At 37.3% G+C, this 20,141-nt stretch overlaps 1 protein-coding gene across 1 annotated transcript in view; it reads right to left on the minus strand.

Annotated features, from left to right (window-relative positions):
• elfn1a (extracellular leucine-rich repeat and fibronectin type III domain containing 1a) overlaps positions 1 to 20,141 on the minus strand; it is a 76,827-nt gene that overhangs the window by 28,466 nt on the left and 28,220 nt on the right. The window lies entirely within an intron of this gene.

The following is a 20,141-nucleotide window of genomic DNA, read 5'->3' on the forward strand; positions in this document are numbered from 1 at the left end:
CATTCCAGTGAAAGGGGTGATAGTTAAAGTGGCCCAAGACAGCTGCCTTTCAGCAAAGACCCATGACAACACAAAAAGCAGCGGAACCAAGAGAAAAGGGGGAATTTGGGAGTCTTTAGCCGTATTCTTTTAATTACTCATCATAATGACTCCATTTAGCTGTTCAATGACCCATTTTATGGCATTGAACAGGCATGGGAAGCTCTCCGTCCTTGGCAGGGTCAGTCCTGCAGCTGCCCCTGCTGCCATCTTTCAACCAATAGGGAACATTTTCCCTACACTGGGCTCTAACAGTCAGGTAGCTCAAGAATTCGCTCTCAAATACATTCACACACGCACACTGGCTTCATCACCACAAATTAGATATGCACCGAATGTCACTCCGCGAGGGAATTCAGTTCAAAGAGGTGCTCATTATATGGAAGACAATAATTATTCTTCATGAATGTTTTGCGCATTGGATAAAGATAGTTTGTCGTGTTGGCACCTGCCATGAAGCTGGCAAGGAACAAGATATGCAAATAACTAGTTTGTGTTTTGTTTCTGCAGTGAATTGTTTAAAAAAGTTTTGCAACAAGACCACCTACAATTCTTTGTTAAAGACAAAGTCTTGTATTTAAAAAAAATGCAAACTAATTAAAAATCTAGATATTTTCATTTAAAGCTCCAACCTCCATTGTTATTCTTGTTAATATCAAAGATTGAACCATTGCACTAATAACAGGTTACTTAATAAAGTAAATTATGCCATAAATGTCAAGTTTTCATCATATATGTATTAATTTTAAATAATTTTCCCATCTAGACTTAAATGTTGGGATGCAAAGTAATATTCCTCCTTGTTGTTAACAGAAAGTCTTATTGTCTTTACTTTTTTCTTGCTTTTTATGCAAGAAGATATATTTGAAGATTTGTCAGGTGGCAGCCCTGGAGGTAGGGATGAAGGAGGGGAGGTGCGGAAGTGGTGAAGAGAAGCAGACCCCATATGGTCGCGAGAAGCTGGATTTTCTGGCACATCTCCAGGATGCTGACCCAGAGCGTTGGAAGGTTGAGCATTGGCACCAATCTGACTGATTTTTCTCAGCTGCTGACGTGCAGAGGAGCACACATGGATATGAGTACAAAAATAGCTTGCTATGGACCACAGCGTGACGCAACTGTTCAGAATTTAAATCATTGCCATTTGTTTCTGTTCCATGTCAACTTTTTCCGAGATGACTCATACAGTTTCAATGAAAATAAAATCATGAAATGATTTATGCTTTTAAGACAAAGAAAGACTTGTCACAATAAAAGAGTGCTGTATGATATTGTGTATAAATGATGTTTCATGTAATTTCATTTTATTTGTACTATTACTCTCTTAAGTGAAAGCTGTAAAATAAAAATACTTTTTAATGCTTGGAGAGATTCTTCTACTGTTTGCAGTCTGACATATAAAGAAAAAATGACAAGTCGAGTTCCAACTGCTTCCCTCTTCTTCTTTTGTAAAATTACAAATAATCTTGTTGTTTCTGTGCAGTAGCAGCAAAATGAATGCCTTAAGTGGTTTGCAGAGAAAGGTCTCCACATTAGCACTAAAAAAGAGACAGTAGAGAGATAATAAATAATATTCTGAATTTGTAATACATAAAAGAACAAGGAATGACCCAGAAAACGGTTATAGATTCTCCAACTGGGTGATGTCTCTATGCTCCTTGAACATCAAGAACTCAGTTCTATGATTTATATATTAATTCACAATGGCAACATCAGACATAATGTATCATGGCCCTTAATGTCAGCAACAGTAAGCCCTGTTATTGTAATCCACCATCAGCACCACCTCAGCTCATCTCACTGTTAAATCATAGGAGGCCACAATGGCTGGAAGCTGCTAGGCATTCTTTAACATTTAGTTTTACAGTCTGATTACAAAGTGTACAAACGCTTCCTGATGAGCAGCTCCATGTTTGTCAGTGACCTCAGTGACAAAGACCTTGGTGGGAGAATAAATTCACACAAAAGGAAATCCTCCAGGTTCTTTTGTCTGGAAACGCTCGGTTGGTTTAGGTTAGGGGTTTGCTTTGTATAGGAGAAGTGGTAGGGTGTTTGATGTCTGATTCAGCTCAGTCACAGAAGCCTAAAGAGCAGATCGTGACTCCCTGATAACCCACTGGCAACCTCTGGTCACTGGGGGAAAATGTGTTGTATTGGAAAGATGGTACCTCTTTGTGATTTGGTCAGTAGCAGATTGCCATGGTTGCCCATATTTGGCATGGAAGACAGCAACTTGTCTGCAAACACCCGCTTCCTGCCAGTGGTAAGACTTGAAAAAGTGGCAGAAAAGGAGTCCATTGACCTTCAAAGTAAAAAAGTTGTCCCTCTCTGCTTCAGCCGACATCTCAAAAGGCTCACCAGTTTCACCTTAACCCATTTTTCACTCGTGACCCAATTGCCAGATGTTCGCTGACCAGTCACTAGCCCAGTGTGGCATGGGGCTAATTTTAACATTTATATTCTCATACACATTTTCACAATTCTAATAAAAAGACTGCATTAAAAAGTTATAAATGTTACTTTAACTTTTGAGTCCACCTTCAGTGGAGCAACTCTGAAAATTAAACTGGTTCGAATTAACTGCATGTAGCTGTTACTCTGGCCAGTCCAGAGTGTTTCCATAAAGACATGATTTCAGCTCTTGCTCTGCCTCAAGAGAGTCGTCTCAAATGTTCCATTCCTGGATGAACCCTGTGGGCATCAGGTGGCAGCTACAACCATCTGCAATTTAGAGAACATGTCCTTAGAAAAGTACTGACCTTAGTACCTTTAGCTGTAGACAGCTATGTATGGCATACAACTTGAAAATATATTAAAACGAATGAAAATGAAATAGTTTTGTGAAGATCAACTTAAAAACATGGACCATGTTATAAAAAATTCAAGTTCTTAATTGTTCATGATTATAAAGTCAAGCTGCATAGACTGACAGTTCTGATAAGGTTATTTTGTCTTGTAATATAACACATTTACTACTACTGGCTAATGGCCAGATCTCACTCTGAGCTTGTGAGAGGTGTTAAGATGTGACAGGAGTCTTGCTTTTCAAAAACTGTACACAGGAATTACTATGAGTCACATTTCCTTTTATTACATCAAAACATTTTTTTTATTTTGATAAGATGACAAGGTTATGCTGGTAAATACATTTTTCTGTTATGTACTTCCAGAGCTGTCATTCAGCAAGCGCTGAGATAATTTAGTTGCTCTTAAAAGCATCCCAGGTAGGGTGGAGGAGGCACAACCCATCTTTGTAGCCCAACGCAGTCACAAGCAACAGCCCTGCAGTGAGAAGCAGACTAGCTAAAAGTATCGCTGCTCTTTAAAACTTCCACTCTGATGTAGAAAGAGACTGTGTGATAGGAGGTGTTTCATGAACACTGCACTGTGAGTCCATTTAGTTAAGCTTCCTGACTGCGTTGGTGTTGGGCAAGTGGGGACTAAAAAAAAATGAGTGCAGGAAACCATCACCTGAGGCTGCGTGCAAATCTAAATTCAGGTGATTACACTATAGCCAAGCTTTCCAACCTACCATGAAATAACTGAACTAGAGGGTGAAGTCATTAAATTTACATATTGTCTGGTAATACTTGGGAGGTGATTTCTAGATTTTATATCTCAGTTACTAAGTCCCATTTAAGCCTAAAGGTAAGGAAGTGGAAAGTTTCACAGCTCGTTTCCTCTACAGAGGAAAGTATTTGCTACCTGTTAAAACTACAAATAAGCCCTAAGCAAAGCAAAAACACACACACACGTAAAGCACGCACACACACACACACACACACATGGAAATTCATCCTTTCATTTAAAAACTGGCCCATGTGCATGTGTATGAAGACAGAAAACTTTGAAATTGCATTTCTAAAAATAGACAGGCATACTTACTGTGCCCTCAACCCCTATCTACAGTAAAAAACACATTTGGAGACAGAATGGGTTTCCTGATAGCTTCATGAAAGCAAGATGTTGGTGTGCTGTTCCCTCACTCATTCAATATTAAAGTAGCATGGCATGCTGTCTAGAGCCACTATAATGATGTTGTAATGGGTTTACAGAAAATAGAACATGGCTTTGCTGCTTACAGTTTTTCTTAAATGCTTTGGTGCATTTCTCGCAATATTTTTGAAGTTGTCAGCTCCGAAGATGCATTTCCCTTCAAATCCTAAAACTTTTAATTAATCTGTCTGTTTTTGTGTCAGTGAATACATTATTGCGACAAAAATCAAAAGGTCCTTTGGCAATATGTAAACCAGGGTGGGTTTATGCATATTTAATATTTGGAATATTTACATTTTCTTTGTCCAATGATCGAGTCTAGAAGCCATTTCTCATTTTTAATTGAAAAATTATTGTCCCACATGTTTTTGCTAATATTGGACAGTGCACTTGACAATAACTTTTCTAGGGAGAATTGACCTCTTTTATGTGTCAAAAGTAACATTATTCAAATGCTGATTTCCAGTGTTGGGTTGGCTGAGCTCAGGCGGTAGAGCCGTTCGTCTGCTAATTAGTACATGGTGGTTTGATCCCTGGCTGCTCCAGTCTGCATGTCACCTATCCTTGTACAAGATGATTTGATTTGATTTGATTTTATTGATTAGCATTCAAAGATGCATACATCGGAGTGTGAATGTGTTTGAATGTTAGAAAGAAAGCACTTAGCTATGAATGAGTGCTCAAGTAGAGTAGAAAAGCGCTATATAAGTACCAGTCAAAAGGCTTAAGGCATTATTAGTTTGTAAAGACAAAGAGCATGTACATTTGCATGTATGGAGAGAGAACAAAAATAATCCAGCCAGCCTTTAAATAATACAGTACACAGACTAAAGTAACAACAAAAAGAAAAATAATGCAGCACTTCACAGAACTAAACAAGAGGAATTAAACATAAGCCTACAAAGTGGAATTGTATATAACAGTGAACGCAGTTGTTCTGTTTCTCCTATTCCTTTAGCCACAGATGTCACCGCCGTCACGTCTAACGCTGCTCCTTGCAATGCAATAGGGAAAGAACCAGCATTTAGACCACATCTGTCCTCTTTTGCATCTTTTCCAGGCAGCTGAAGGCTTAAATATTAATCTGAGCAGGCCGCCCCTTTTAGAATAATCATACACAATTAAAATCTTCTGGTGTATAATGGATAGTGAAACTGTGCAGCTAAAAGAAACATGACCCGATTTGCTCACAAAGCCATATACAGTAAACTAATATTTGTTCAAACTGTAGACAGCTGTCTAAAAATTCTAAAAAGTTTTCAAGAGCAAACAAAAAATTGACTTTCTTTTTATTTTGGAAACTGTGTAACTGTGATTTAAAAATAGTCAATTGGACAACTGAGAAAATCTGTAAAGTACAACATGAATGCTTGACACTAAATTTTGGTTATAGAATTTTACAATTCAAACACATTTATTTATAGTTTATTGTTTTTAGGTTTTACGTGAATTTGTATGTTTTAAAATGACAACAGATGAAACCTAAACTTTCTGTCAGGTTGTAGTTGTTTGCTAAACTATTACAGCTTTCTAATAGTGTGGTATTAGTGAGGTAACCAGGAGGCAATAAGAAGATAATAATATGGAAGAAGGAAATGATTACCACTTAATCACCAAAGTAATGGCCAAATAAGATTCTAAGGTTATCGTGTAACAACAATGGTTATAGCTGAGTAATAAGACCTTTAATTAAATTTAATGATGGTAAATTTATGTATTGTAATAACTGGCTAGAAACTGGGGGTAATAATTTGGAAACAAATGTATGCCTGTGAAACAAAACCATTTAGTATGATCAGTATGATCACTGACTCTAGAGAAAAAGTGTTCCTGGACGGGTCACTGACTGCAAGGTGTCCAGGCCTGTGGCTTGTGGGTTCTTTGGATGCAACTTTGGAAAACTAAGCTGTGCTGCCATCTTCTCTTTAGAAAGAAGAGGCTTTCAAGAGGCAAACCTCTTCATTTTTAAAAAAAAATTCTTCTGTCATGGATACTCTTTCTCACCTTATTGTTTGGAAATAGCCTTATAACCCTTCCCAGAATAATGGACAGCAACAGTTGCTTCTCTAACATCATTGATGATGAGGAATGATCTTATAATAGTTGTGCCTGGCTGCTTCTTACTTACACAGAGGCAGAAAGGGTATAAAAACACTGCTATTTGAAATCCTCATACATAAAACCTTAGATTTAATTGAGGAATATTTCTTAGACAGGCAAATTAGACTAAATACATTGTTTTATCTTGGTAATAACTTTGCAATTTGTGTTTATTTATTAAGTTTAGGCATATTCTTTATAAAAGAGGAGGTGGTAACATTTTGCCGAGTAAAAGATCCCTGGATATTCTCCTCTCAGAACGTTACAATGCCCTCTCTTTATTTTGCTTCACTAGTTCACCTAATAATTTTGCCCCTGATTAGCTCTTTGTAAATTATAATATCAGTTTAGTATTTAGTATTTATTCAACCATATATTAACTAATATCAGTTAAATCAGTTAGCCCCAGCCTTTCAGAGTGTCAAAAGTTAGAAGTAAGCAAGAGTGGGCAGGCAGAGACCCTAAACTTTCCTCTCTATATTTAGAGAGGAAGTATAAATTTCAAATCCTCCATCCTAGCTTGCTTGCATGTAGTTTTGACATCTCAGTCGAGACAACTTTCAGTAGAGTAGGCCTAATAGCAAAATGCTTAGTGGAATTTAAGATTTTAAATAGTTTAACCTCACTTTCAGTATTTTATAACAGAGTACCTCTTGTCTGTATTACTGTATATTGTATAAAACTGTTTTAAAATATGTGCACTACCTCCTGTGTTGCTTTAACCTAAACAAGCTGTGCACTTAACCTTTGCCATATTTAAAGACACCCTACTGTTGACACTTGGTTTCAGGGGTACATTCATAATCTTTTGTTAAAGCCATCTCTGTGCTCTGTGCGTAGACTGGACCCTAGGGTACAAAAGCAGAAAAGCTATTAAGTGGCACAAACTCTGGGGCTATTTTGTTTTTCTGGAGAAGTCATTCATTTAATGTCTGATCTTTGTCTCGTAGTTTCTTCTTCCATGCTTCCAGGGCAACCCTGCATAGTGATGAATGAATAACAGAGTGGCAGAGTGGTGTGATGAAGAGTGGCCTTTACACATGCATGTGATGAAGACATTAATGTACTCCCATGTCTGTTTTTGCTCTCGAGGATTGTTCATCAAGGACATCTTGTGAAGCACCATAATGACTTTTATTCTTGGCAAAAGCAGGATTTCTTGAGTGGCATGGCGAATAATTTGTTATTATCTGGAATAAGTGGGGTAGAATGATAAGGATGACAAGTATAGCAGGGGCTCTATGTGGTCTTACACTGTTGCTTTTATTGCTTTTAGCAGATTTTCTTCAGGGCAGGACCAGCTAAAGAGGGCATTTGGTATTCTTAGATTGTTTGAGAAGAACAGTTAGAGAGATGTGCACGCTGAGAACGGACTAATGCACAGAAGCTCTTTTAAGGAAAAGAAAAGAGTCATCCTGCATTGTTCAGTTGGAGTCACGTAAAACATATACTGTATGGTGTTCCTGTTCAGCAGTATTAAAAGTAAATATTTCTAAAAGACAACAGTAAAAGAAAAATACCAACAAGAGAATCTATGTATCCTTTCATAACCACAGAACTGGCCATCCATGACAAAGACAGCAGAAAAGTTTTTTCATGTGAATCCTCTCTAAAATTCCCATGAGTAAACACTGAGGACATCGGGAAAGATATGATGCAATGGAGCATTGATGTTGCAGTGACACATTGTCCTTCACTTCTACTAGGCAAAGCTGAAGGACATCTCCTGAACTACAGCAAGAATTCAGTCGAGTTCAACACCAGAACAAATGGGCAGCTTAAGCATTAATTTGAGTCCTGTTATCAGGGCCATCATTAAACCTGATTTCAAACTGAGATTTACTGGTTTACAAAGGATGTCCGTGAAGCTTCCCACAATTTTCTCTAAGCGTTAATCAGTGTAATTGATATCATCAGTGGAAAATTAACACATAGGTCTGATTTAAAAAGATGTTTGCGTAGTTTGGCCACAACCTCCCACGATTATAGATGAGTCACTTTTTAAAAAACAAGGCTTTTTACAATGTAAATGCATACCAAGGCTTTTCTGATCTATAATCCAGCCACTTTTGCAATTTCCTTGCTTAAGGACTCTGTTTGTCCACATAAAATTGATTTTTTTGCTGTGTTTGGGAGACTCGAACTAGTATGTGAATCTAACAAAATTTATTCTTTTCATTCTTCCCAATTCTTGTAGAGAACCGGTTCAAAGTATTTCAATTTCTTGGAATCGTTAGTCTGCTTGCCTATCGATACCACTTATCAGTTCTTGCACTCGCACTAAAGTCAGTTGATTTTAGTTCCCGTGCCAGAGGCGGAAAACAGTGGTGCAGTCTACAGGGTGGATTCAGAAATTAATAATATTTTTATAGCACAAAAGGACAAAAGCTTGATGGTAAAATAAAAACTGCATCCAGGACAGAAACAGCTGCATTATGCTAGCAACACAACTTCAGGTCTTTGTAAGCACCTGCACATACTAAATGCTAACGCTAAGCTAGCAAAGAGCCGAGAGTGAAGTAAGCTGAGTGAATACAAACCCCAGTCCAGCAGCCAGACAGTGGCAGTGGCTAACAAAGACAGTGATGAGCAGTCAGGCTGCAGCCTCCATTTCTACCTGCACATGTTTCTAAAGTAAAACCATTGTGCCAGTTTCTTTTGTGCTGGTTTTCATCTTTGCTTTGTGCTTTCAGCTTTATGTTCATACCTAAAGATTTAGAGAAAGATCATATGTGTTTCCTCACTGGGATAGGGATTTGTGTTGGTGTGTGGAACTGTAGCCTGAGGTTTATTTTGTTAAATGGCAATTATAAGACGATGCATTTCAGGTCATTTTATAGAGATTCAAAAAAGTAATGTAATGCAATGCATTGCTTCAAAAAGTGTTCTGTGTAATCTGTATAATACATTGCAGGTTTCTGACTAACGACCATGACACTGATCACAACAAAGAAGGGACATACCCCTCACATGCACAAACATTTGAACACGCAGCATGCAATTTCCACCAATCTAATCTCTTCGGTATACTGGTGGCAATGGTGGTGACTCTCAAAGGAGAGCAAATAAGATCCCAATGAGAATCGAATCAATAAGTGATAATGATAATGGAATTATGGAATTGGATTTGTTATCAATCCCCATCCTTATTAGTTACATCAGAAAATGAGATGAGATGTGAGTGTGAGTTGGTTTAGGATTTGTAGGGTGGGGATGACCACATAGAGACTTTCCTTGAGTTGATGGTGAAATTCTTTTTACTGACTGGAAGGGTTTTCCAGGAAGATCAAGTCAGGAGCGTTGCCACTCACTTACTAGTACCTGACAAGGTAAGTTAAGGCACAACCCAACCTTCTTTTTTTTTTTTTTTAATTTAATTGTGTTACATTTTGGATAGTATGGTGAGCATGGCGGCCTGTCTAAGACTGATCTTTGGACTGAGGCATTTACATCAAATTAATATTAATAATATTAATACTATTAATAGATATATTTCCTATATATGTCCTGGCAATGTTGTTGTTTGAGACACAGCAAAGGAAGCACATATCTTGACTTTATGATGTAGACATGCTTAACATTGTGCTAAAATGAAAAATTCAGCTTAATCTAGTTAGTTTAATCCCAGCATTTAAATTGTATTTGACTTTTAATCCTAATGAAACTGATGTATTGCTAATATTCTTTGATACTAACTGTACATTACATTCAATATAATAAAATTTACACTCATGTCAATTTACTGTGAACGACTCAGTCAAGTTATGTGGAGGCTCTGTGCAACCTTGTCTGTGCAAAGGATGAAAGCCATAAGCCCTCTATAAAGAGAGGCCTGCAGTTTAATTGATGGGATCAGAGGAGACTTAGAGGACTGAAGATGTAAAGGCCAGAAAAAAAGGCCCGCCCTCAAGTTGTTTGTAGAAGTTGTCAAGATGACCGACTGCCATAAAATCCTTTTACTCATGTTTATTTTTATGCTATAACCTACTCATATTGAAGGTTTCACTATATGGGAGTGATAAAATATGTTAAATCTGGGACATGAACTTCTAAAACTCAACATGCACAGAAAGTGTTGGATTCATGGACTGCACTGTACATATGTTAACACAGAAACTTACAATAGCACAAATCTGTAAACCCGAGTATGTTCAAGCAGTTTACAGGGTCAAATCCCAGGCACTCATCTGAACATGCAGGAGAAAGATGCAAACATTCCCTCTCTGTTCATTATTTAGTGCAAATAGTCAGCGCTTTAGCCTCCTGCACACTTGTTCTTGTCCATTCATATATTCAACACTGATAAATGTTGAGAATTAATTTACTGCCGCAGACACGATTCCTGCAACTGTTCATTAATCCACTCATGAATATGGAATCATTCAGACCTCGGTGGCTCTTTTTACAGTAATGTGAGCAGTGAAGCCTCTGGAAAAAAAAAAAAAATCTCTCTGACCAAAGTGAGCCTCACTTTTCAGGTGAGAGCACTTTATTCTCCCTCCACTTCCCTCTGCAGTGGGGCCACTCAATAAATCACAGTGCAAAGCGCTACCTTTACTCTGTAGCTGCTAAGACACTAATGTCAGTGGCTGTGAGGATGAATTGTCATGACTCAGCGGACTTGCCTGAAAAGGTTTGCTTTCTATTTCAAAAATCCCAACAAAAATATCTAAAAAAATGTAGAAAAATTAATTTGGATTATGAAAATTACATCAAACTGACGTTTTGGCCACTTCACTTTTACTGCAACATGAGAGATGAGTTGCTGTAATTTGCACCTGTAAATGATCTGAATAATTAAAAAGGGATAACGAAGGAACATCATCTATAATACAATGAGTAGAAAGTAACTTGAGAAACATGCATGTACAGGTATTGTTGTCTTTAAAAGCCTTGCGCAGAAACTGGTGTTACATTTCATGGTTCAATTTACAGGGTACCGCAAAGGAGCAAAACTATTTTATTTAAGATTTTAACCATCACTGCTACAACCTTATATATGGCACATTAATGTAAAAGTTATCTTTATGTGAAATTTATCAACTTAATGATATTACTGCATTTTAGGTTGGCAGCACAAATGAGAACAGTGCCTCCAAATTCCTGTTTCCTTAATCAACACTTGTAGAATGACTGTGGGCCATTCCATCCCATTAAAAGGTTATGACAGGAAATTTGAATATTTATAATAATTCCAGTGAAAATCTTAGCATCATATATTTTACTTTTCAGGGTATATATATATATATATATATATATATATGTATATTTGAAAATAGTCTGTCTACCCACTGTCAAGTCTGTGGCAAAAAGAAAAATAAATTCACTTTTCTTTCTTACCATCAAAATGAATCCGGATCTGTAACAGATACATCAGATACATTAAAAAATGTCTGATGATGAGCTTACTAAATAAAAGAAAAAAGTCTAACATTCATGCAAATTTGAGCACACAGTAAAAAAATCTTTTAAATTGCACTGAAGATTTCTGAATGATATGTTGTTGAATCACACTTAAAGGAGTGTGGAAGTTTTCATATTTTATCAAAGGAATACTCAGCAAAATTCAGATAATCTTTTATGTATCTTTAATAGTTTTTGACATATTCATGTTAAAAATTGCCTCACATTTCAGTGTGTGACAAAAAAGCCTAAAAGTGGATCAATGAACTGATTTTCAAAAACATATATAAGATATGATAAAACATATTATTTATGAAGCTAAAATTTCACAGCAATCATTTTTCATTTTTATGCAACTCGTGTGGTCGATGTTGTTCAGGTCAATGCATGTTTTAAAATAATTATAGTACAGGGTGGGCCATTTATATGGATACACCGTAATAACATGGGAATGGTTGGTGATATTAAAGTCCTGTTTGTGGCACATTAGTATACGTGAGGGGGCAAACTCTTCAAGATGGGTGGTGACCATGGTGGTCATTTAGAAGTCGGCCATCTTGGATACAACTTTTGTTTTTTCAATAGTAAGAGGGCCATGTGACACCCCAAACTTATTGGTAATGTCACAAGAAAAACAATGGTGTGCTTGGTTTCAACGTAATTGATTATGAACAATCATGATATGGGATGAATTTGACCAGTTTTCTGCATTGCAGCGGAGAATGTGAATTTTAAAAAATCATTGATTTATGCTTTTGATAGAGCATTACCTCATATCTTAATGGAAATTGCTTTAAAATCAACAGTGTCTCATATAGATACTCTCTCATCTCTTCTTGATCTCGTTTCCCTTTCAAAAAGAGTTTACGATCTAACATAAAGATAGCATACAGCACATTACTGAACAAACCAGCCAATATTTTGTCTCCTTTTTTCTCCATAAATTCGTCATTAGGTTTGTCATTGCTTGTCCTTCATTTAGCTGGAATTCTTTTTAAATGTAGCTTGGTTAGCGTGTGCTAAGAAGAATACTAAATGGCGGCTTACCGGGGCTTTTACTGTGCATAACTTTAAGATCAAATCAAATCAAAATTTATTTATATACCACACATTAAAAAGAACAAAGTTGATCGTAGTGCTTCACAGTCAGTAAAAGCACAGTCAGTAAGATATTACTGCATACACTATATTAGCAAAAACCACTGGGTCAGCTAAAATTTGCACAGAGAAACTGTTCAGCCATGCAAACCCACACCATAAAGCTCTTGGCACACAGTTTTTGTGCTGATGTTAATGTCAGAAGGAGTTTGGAACTCTCCAGTTACTGAGTCAGCAGTGCATTGGTGACTTTTACACATGTGCCTTGGTACTCGGCAACCCAGCCCCTTACTTAGTCTGCCACTGAATGCTTCTATTTTGTAATAATACTACATTACAACTGACTGTAAAATATATAGGACAGGAGAAATTTCATAACCTGACTTGTTCAAATGGTGGCATTTGATGACAGTACCACACTGGATTTTAGTGACCTCTTTAGAGTGAGCCAAATGTTTGCAGTGGCAGACTGCATGATTAGGTGCTTGATTTTGTATGACCTGCAGTTCATTGTATTCATAAAATTACACAGAAGATTTATGGATTTGGTGCTGGTCATGTAGAAACATTACATCCTTTTTCTTTGAATATTATAATTTTGGCATTAAACATTTATATTTCCCCAGGATGCCTCCTGGGCGCTTCCTGGGTGAGGTGTTCCGGGCATATCCCACCGGGAGGAGGCGCCAGGGCAGACCCAGGACACGCTGGAGAGATTATATCTCTCGGCTGGCCTGGGAACGCCTTGGTGTTCCCCCGGATAAGCTAGAGGAGGTGGCTGGGGAGAGGGAGGTCTGGGCTTCTCTGCTTAGGCTGCTGCCCCCGCGACCCGGCTCCAGATAAGCGGAAGATGGATGGATGGATGGATGGATGGACATTTATATTTCCATATTTATCTCATATTTATTTTTAAATATTGACATTAAATATCTTGAGTACACAGCAAATGTCAAAAATTAAGAAATTGTTGAATGAATAACGTATATAAAGTAGAGCTGTCAGCGTCATCTCGTTAAAATGATGTTAACGGCATAACCGCATTAACACGGATTGCCTGTGCGTGGGGCTGCACAGCGTCAACGCATTAGCATGGTTAGTTCGTTAACGCCTTAGCGCCGTGCAGCCCCATGCACGGGGTGATCCGCTCTAACTCGCTAACAAAGATTTGCCGCATTAATACGGTTATGGCATTAACGTAATTTTAACGGACACCACTAATATAAAGTAAATAGCTTGGTTTGAAAATCTTCAAGTAAAAAGGACTTACATTCAAATAGTTTGAACAAACATCTTAAATTTGACTCAAAGGTCACTATAGAATATGTGTTCTATATAACAAAGTGACACAGTATTTACTCTCAAAAATGAAGACAAGTTCTACTGTGATATGATGATTAAACTAACTAAATTATAGGCACTGGCCTACAGCATGTGCACCTAAAGCTTAAGGTTCAATCTCACTTTGAAGATTCTCAGTAAGTTTGTATCTCTGCATGACAAAAGGAGTTTCTATTTAATCTTTCGTCTTTGTTTTTTACAGTTTCACTAATTCTTGTTCTAATTCTGGACACTATTAGCATCACAGGGCAAATGAATTTTGCACTGGCCTAATGTTCCACTGTGTGTGTTGATGAGTTAGAAGACCAAAACATGTTTGGTCATTTTCTTTATAAAAAATATGTATTGTTTTTTGTATTTTAAAAAATACAAAAGGTAACAAAGAATGAAAGAATACATTAACAACGTACTATAGGACATCCCTACAACTAATTCGTTTTTAGGTATCATAGTATACTATCAATTCTCTGATATTTAATATATTTCAGTGTATTAAAACAGTGAATAAAACTGTGACATCTATAATTTGCAATCAAAGGTTTAGTTACTTGGGTTATCTTGGGGCTCTATGTATGCTAAGGCTAATGTCTCATTACTAATGCTGAAGTACAAAAGCAGACCCATTTCCCCTCCCTTTTCCAATTCTTCTCTCATTTCTTCTTGATCTTGTTTCCCCTCCCAAAAGGGTTTGCGATCTAATAGGGCTTGATTGGTAGTAAGAAAGGGGAACAGAAGTGGGATTTTTTGTAGCATACTTTGACCTTGGACACAAATTGACTTAGAACAATAGCATCTCAGACTGGCTTTCAGTAGCAGTCAGACTTGCCGGTTCATCTGTCAGTCTAAAAAATGAGATTCTAGTTATCAATAGAGAACTGCATGTTAAGTACATTAAGTTGCATTTCCAGGTTCGATTTGCTTCCTTTGCTGTTTCCTATTACAGATGCAGTGTGTCGGAACTGAATCAAAGCTGAAAGATGCAATTTATAGTCTTTGAGCTTATTTGTGATGCTTTCTATTCTATTGTTTCCCTTGTAGATTGCTTGTTTTGAGCCTTGTTGAACCACATATTATATTCTTGTGACCTCCGAGGCCAGAGTTTGATCAAATTGGTCAGGCTCTTGACTTTTGTCTGCATTTGTGTTGCACTGTGGTTTTTTAGCTAATGCATTTTCCTTCCTTTTAAATGTCTTTTTGATCTTAATTTGTTATCTTGCATGCAGGCCTCTTACAAATTAGCAATGATTTGGTTAGGTTGACCTTTTCTAGCAGTTTTTTGTGTTTTTATTGGATTTTGGTACATTTTCCAACATCTGTTTGTGCTGGCTCTGTTCCTGAGCTTCAGTTTTTTTCTCTGCTTCCAGAACACCTCTGGGTTGGTGTTGTCCAGTGTCTGCATGCATTCCTTCTTGTTGATTATCTGCTGTGTGGTAGGCTTTTATATATCAGTTTCACGTGTTTTGATTGTATTGTCTTCGATACTCTCTAGGATATACCTCATTTTTAATCTCCCTTATATTATGGAAGTAAAAATGACTGATCTTTCCATTGCCTGTGGTATATAAGCTTTAAACTGTCAGAAGAGCAAAAAGTATAGCTTCCCATCCCCACCTCATAATATCTAATATTATCGAATTCTTAAAATAAATTAAATTAAATTACCCACCCCATTTACAAGGATAATTTTCTATCTCATTGCATTTAAAGGTTTCTTCATAATAAACTATCTGTGTTGCTTAATGGCTCCTACAGAAACTCTGCCACACCAACATCAGAGATGGTAACTTGACAAAATAATAAAGTCGACTACAGTATCAGGAGAGAGCCAGGAGAAATGTTCACTGATGAGGTAATATATCACAATGCTAAGCACTGCAGCAACAATGCTGCTCTTTCTCATTTGCTTTTTGGCTTCAGATCAAAACTAGGTAGAGAGCATGGTGGCTTGCTCAGTGCATTAAATGTTGAAATAGAAATATCCCAGAAAACAACAGTTGGAAAGCTTTTATTTCAGAGATTGCAACTGAAAATAACAAATACCATCTCAAACCAAAAGTGAATCTAGAAGTCTTTCAACATACCAACTACTACATATTTAATACTTAATGTGTATTACATATTACGTGTCTATACAGTACAGTATCTTTACCATCTTGGCCCTGAGTTTTAAATTAACACATCTTAAATTTCATGTTTTCATTTCATATTTAAAAGCCCAGAAAATCACTTTCTTGTTGCAGTCAGTGGGGTCCATATGCTGAGAGTAGGATATATGATTCATATTTGAATCACGTAATAGTGTTAAGAAAAATGTGTAGCTATTTATTATGATAGCTGGTCAATCTGGCAGCACTCCAGTGCAGTGATTAGCACTGTTGCCTCAAAGCAAGAAGGTTCTGGTTTGAATCCTCTAGCTGACTGCAGTCATTCTCTGTGGAGCTTGCATGAACTCACCACCTTCTGCCCATAGTCCAAAGACATGCATGGGTTAGGTTAATTGGCAATTTGAAAGTTGGCCATGTGTTAGCCCTGCAATAGACCTCCCTTTTGCCCAGTGACAGCTGAGAAAGGCTCCAGTAAACCTTTAACACTGCATTGATTAGAAGTAGAACACAGATGGATTGGTGGTCAATCAAATATGATCAAAAAATACCCAAACATTCCTGATGAGAGTCCAGTGAAATGAAGCAGCATTTCTGAGTGTTACATTCCTGATGTGTACTAGGAGGAGCAGTGTGTGACTGGTTTTGCGATCTCCTTGTAGTTTCTTGTGGCTCTATGGCTGTGTGTGTGTGTGTCATCATGATATATTGCTAATTTTTCATGACCAATGATTTATCTTTGGCTAAAGTGTAAACCAATATGCTCTCACCAAAGGGCAGCAAATACTGTAGTTTTGTCAGAAGGTGCTGGAGAAACAGTGGTCTGTACAGAATCTACATAAGGAGGCAAAAGACTTTGTAGTGGCATCAATCAAAAAAAATGCCACCACTAACTGAAAAAAATGCAGCTTCACAACATTAATATTGCAAGTGAAAAATGATATTTTGCATTAAAACGTAATGCAAAGCAGTCCTGAATTAATGTCCACATTTGAAAAATTGGAAGTGACACTCTCTCATGAGCACCAGTGCCAAAGTGTGAAACTCAGAGATACCAGTGTCTTAATTAAAAACAACAACAACAACAACAAACAGCAATATTTAAAGCACTGAAAGTGTAAATTGGCTCTTAAAAAACATTACACATAGTGGGTGTGGTGACATTCTTATGCTAGTAAGCAAAGTTAGGTAAAGTAGATATTTCAGTAATATAGCCTGAAAATATATGCAGAGAAAAAGAGCAAAGCTTCTATGTCACACCCGTGGACGTAATGCTTCCAGGTGCTATGCTAAAGCTTCCTAAGAGCCTCTCAGGGCTGTGACTGCCAGAGCTAACAGTTTTGGAAGCACCGGTAACAGGCTCTACAATGTAAACCTCTCAGGGCTTGCATGAATAGCGCCGCCGCTCGATATTACTCCACAGTCGCATTAGTAAAGTATCATAATAAATGAAACATTCTCCTGAACACCCCATTAGTAAACCTTATCTTTTCACAGCCACCAGCTATCGAACAAAAGCCCACAAGCTGTGAGAGGTAGAAAAGCTTTATTTCTCTCTCTCTGTCTTTCCTCTTTTGTCTCTTTGCCCTCTTTTTCACATCTGCCCTCATTTATTCATGACTTGTTTTCAGTGCTACTGTGTTAGTGGGTGCCTCACCTTAATATATACATTAGTCTTAATTTAAAAAAATATTGCATATTATTAAAATGGCATATGTATTACAAAATTCAGAGTCTTAAAAGTGTGTACAGTACAGTAAAAGTGTGATTTCAGTGTATCAGAACTCAGTATTTTCATTTAAATGAAAAGTGATCTTGTCTCCAATCTATTGTCACCGTGCACTCTGTGTTTGTAACCTTACACATGTCTTACTCAGGTTCTTTCAGTGTCACTGCCCTCTGAAGTCTGATGTCCACCATGAAGTCAGACTTAATGCATTTGAGACATCTATTATTTAATGTGTCTCCTTAGCACATATCCACATACTTAGCTGTTCCATCCTCTTTAGCAGGGAAGTCTCTTGAAAAAAGAAACACCTGAGGAAAAACACCATTACCAGAATTTGTTTATGAATCTCTCTTTTATTTTTTTTCTAAATTCTGTACTGATACATTATTTCATTACTTTATTTAATACCCTGAAATTTAAGACCCCGTTGATAATAATTAGAAAGCTTAACCCTTGATTGAAAAAATAAAACACCAGAGGGTAATTATATAGTCCTGATTAGGACCTAAATCCTTCTTATTTGACAATATCTCCAATACAAACACCGACTATTATTTACACACCTTTAACACTGTTTATCACACTATTTTATCACCTGAAGCTCAGCTGACTTCTCCGGACTTATCAGTATAAAGTGTTTAAAAATAGACAACTTAATATTTACATTAACTATGTAGTAAAAAAAAACTGAAATCACGATCAATTAGTTTAGGCTTCATCATTAATCTATTTGAACTGTGCTCAGCTGGACAAATGTCACTGAACCAGCCACTGATCTGTCTCTGCTGAACCTTGAGACCAGCATGGATAAGATTTATGTCAAGTTTTAAAATAGATCTGTACTTTTGAGGTCAAAGTTAAACAAGCAAAGTGGTATTTTCAGCCTACTCTACTAAATGCTTGGACTTAGTCTTCTACTATCGTGTAGCTGCAGTTGATAAGAATATCTTCATCCCTTTCCTTTTTTTAAACAAGTGCACTTAAAAGTAGAGTTTCAAAGGTATTTGTCTTCACTCCTGGGAAATCCAAATGTTTTCCTTTGCATTATTTATGAAACCTGAAAGTCAAGGCAGAGATTGTGTTCACCTAAGTGTGATTTGCAGCACATTGCCTATGCCTCCTTGCCATATGTCATTCTACCTGGCTGCACACCAGCAAGCTAAAAGCCTGTGTGCTTACATCATCGTTCTACTGGGAAGAGATGTTTGCAAAAATGTCCACAACCATCTGATTCAGAAGACTTTGGGAATACTGAAAAACACAGGCTATGTTACAAAGGATTGTTGTAGCTTTTATTACAGATTCATTATCCGTGTGATATACATTTTCAGGATTATGGAAATCGCCATATTAATACAGGTTTTGTTTTGTACAGCTCAAACTAACTAACAAAAACTCATGTTAAGGTAACATAACAAGAAACAGTTCCAACCATTATTTCGTCCATCTACTTTTTACTGCTTATCGTGGTCAGGGTTGCATCAAAGCAAAACTGCCCAGAACTCCCTCTCCCCCATCACCTTCTCTATCTCTTCTCAGGGGATACTGAGGCATTCCCAAACAAGCCAAGAGAAACAATCTTTTACCCCAGACATTCTTTAGAAAAAGCTTTGAGCTGCTTGCATCCACAATCGTATTATTTCGGTCACTACACCTACCGGTCATGACCGTAGGTGTGGGCAGGAAAGTAGATCAACCAGTAAATGGACAGCTCAGATCGCTTTTCGCCAGAACAGATTGGTACAATATGTGCATCACTGCACATGGTGCCTATCATGCTCCCTGTTCCATTCTTCCTGCTCTATCCTTCCTTCCAGTCTTGACGTCCACTTGTGGGGGAAATTTACCTTATCCCGTCATGAACCATGGCGAGTCCTCACCCAGATCACTTCGCACTTGGCTTCAGACCATCCTAGTGCAAGCTGGAGGTCAGCACTCCAGCACATTAACTGCAAAAAATCTGGAGCCCACCACACTGGACATCCTACACCTCTTGATTGCACCAAAAAAATGTTGTCCATAAGAGTTATGAACTGCATCTTTGACAAAGGGCAGAACTGGCATAATGCCCACTGAGAAAGAGTTATAACCTAATGCACACAAACTTTAAAAGAAGAACTTGTGGGTTGAGAAAATGTTTCTTTAAGTGCCAGTCAAAGTTCTTTGCTACCAGCAAAGTTGATCAAAGCAGCAGAAAATTTATTTTTATGTGATAGTTATCCTGAGTGGAAACATTCTTGTATTGTTTTTGTTACATAAGCTTGTGTGCTGATTCACTGAAGGAGCACTGCACAGTGTAAATGCATTAAGATGTTAGAAATAAGTGCATTAGGAGA

This window comes from Simochromis diagramma, unplaced genomic scaffold (assembly GCF_900408965.1).
Source record: "Simochromis diagramma unplaced genomic scaffold, fSimDia1.1 OVJJ01000321.1, whole genome shotgun sequence".
NCBI lineage: Eukaryota > Metazoa > Chordata > Actinopteri > Cichliformes > Cichlidae > Simochromis > Simochromis diagramma.